This window comes from Prunus avium, unplaced genomic scaffold, assembly GCF_965620075.1.
Source record: "Prunus avium unplaced genomic scaffold, drPruAviu1.hap1.1 HAP1_SCAFFOLD_19, whole genome shotgun sequence".
NCBI lineage: Eukaryota > Viridiplantae > Streptophyta > Magnoliopsida > Rosales > Rosaceae > Prunus > Prunus avium.
In genome coordinates, this window is record NW_028276879.1 from 130,001 (window position 1) to 132,500 (window position 2,500).

Here is a 2,500-nt window from a genome sequence, read left to right on the forward strand (position 1 = left end):
CACCATTCACACACTCCCGACCGGTGTGGTGTGGCGGTGATTGGATAGTTACGGATTGAGCACTTGCCAAGGATCAAAATGTGTCATTTAGAAGAAACATTTTCAAAAAGTTTTTAAAATCTTGTGGGTTTGCAACTCATAAGAGCGTCACTTTCAACGTCCCCGGTATTGGATTGAGTTTCTAAAAACAACCGTGCACACCGAGGTTAAACTTTACCAGCTCCACTCCGACTCGCCGCTCGCCCACAATTTGTTTGCAACGAAACATTTGTTTTTAATTTTGTTGGTTTGAAATTGTTTTGAAAAGGTTCTTTAAATCTAGTGGGTTTGCAACTCATAAGAGCGTCACTTTCAACGTCCCCGGCATTGGATTGAGTTTCTAAAAACAACCGTGCACACCGAGGTTAAACTTTACCGGCTCCACTCCGACTCGCCGCTCGCCCACTAGTCCGAAGGCAACAAAACATTTGTTTTTCATTTTGATGAAAATTTCTGTTTTTAAATCTTGTTGGTTTGAAATTGTTTTGAAAAGGTTCTTTAAATCTTGCGGGTTTGCAACTCATAAGAGCGTCACTTTCAACGTCCCCGGCATTGGATTGAGTTTCTAAAAACAACCGTGCACACCGAGGTTAAACTTTACCGGCTCCACTCCGACTCGCCGCTCGCCCACAAATCCGAAGGCAACAAAACATTTGTTTTTAATTTTGATGAAATTTTTTGAAAACATTGGCTTGGCAAGCCCCAATCCGCGACTATCCACCCACCGCCACCCCACACGGGTGGTTGTTGTTGAGAAATGAGGTTGTGGTCGACATGCCCGTGCATTTGAGAAGGAGTTCCTAGCACTCCATGCTCTCCCATGCCAAAAAAAAGCCTAGACAACCCCATTTCGCAACTTTCCACGCCTTTTTTTTCCTCCCTCACCCATGGCGGCGGCGTGGTGGCGGCGGCCGGATTCCGGCCACCACCGCCATGGGTGGCAGCCCCCCGACCCCGACACCAAACCCATAATACCGAGGCAACATATCGAGGCAACATGACATGGGTGTGGCGTGGGGGAAGGGGGCTGCAGCTAGGAAGGCATGGGCTGCCATGCATATGCAGGCAACACACACCCCCCTATATAGCATTTTATGCATTTAGCCCTTTGACAGGAAGAGACATCACCTATGCGCGAGGAGTCATAATGGGCTCTAAATAATTCAATACAAGGTATTTGGACGTGATTTTTTGCAGGGATACTAAGAAACATGCAATCTATGATGGGAAAAAGTTTCATAAATTTTTGAAGTCGGGAAGTATTTTTTATTATTTTTAGAAGTCGTAAAATTGAAAAAATCATTAAAACAAATCCGGGAGGAATTTTTTAGTTTTGTAAGTTGGAGAAGGTCCTAAAAATCATAGACTACTTATGGGGAGCTTATTGTGCGAGGAAATTTCAATAAAAACGGGGTTTGACAAGATTTGAAAAATTCTGTCGACATTTGAAAAAACCTGGAACCATGCTGCCGGCATGCTGCGCACATGCTGCGCGCAGGCTGCGCGCATGCTGCGCGCAGACTGCGCGCAGACTGCGCGCATGCCATGGCAGGACAAGTTTCGCTAGCCTCACTGTCGACAGATGCGCAAGCTGCGCGCACAGGCTGCGCGCATGCTGCGCACAGGCTGCGCGCATGCTGCGCACAGACTGCGCGCACGCTGCGCGCATGCCATGGCAGGACAAGTTTCGCTAGCCTCACTGTCGACAGATGCGCAAGCTGCACGCAAGCTCCGCGCACGCTGCGCACAGCCTGCGCGCATGTTGTGCGCAGGCTGCGCGCAGGCGCCGCGCATGCCATGGCAGGACAAGTTTCGCTAGCCTCACTGTCGACAGATGCGCAAGCTGCGCGCACAGGCTGCGCGCACGCCATGGCAGGACAACTTTCGCTAGCCTCACTGTCGACAGAATCAGCACGCTGCGCGCAAGCTGCGCGCGCGCATGGCAGGACAAGTTTCGAAAAATTCTGTCGACAGGCTGCCGGCATGGTGCGCGCACGCTGCCGGCATGCTGTGCGCACGCTGCCGACATGCTGTGCGCACGCTGCGCACAGGCTGCCGGCATGCTGCGCGCAGCCCATGGCAGGACAAGGTCCGAAAAAATCTGTCGACATTTTTACGCCGTGGTAGGCTTCCGCTTCGCGTCACTTTGTCGACATTCAAGCCTACCATTTGTATTGAATTTTTCAAACCTTGTCAAACCCCATTATTCAAATGTCGAAAAATTTTGTCGACATTTTTACGCCATGATAGGCTTCCGCTTCGCGTCACTTTGTCGGAATGCATCGCATGGCGAGGCAAGGCCACGGCATGCCAAGGCGAAGGCAACGCATGGCTTGAATGGCTTGGTCAAGGCCACATCATGGGCACGGCATGCCAAGGCAAGGCGAGGCAAGCCATCCTTAGCCTCGCCTACACTCACTTTCTCGGAATGCATTGGATGATGAGCAATTCCAAGGTAAGG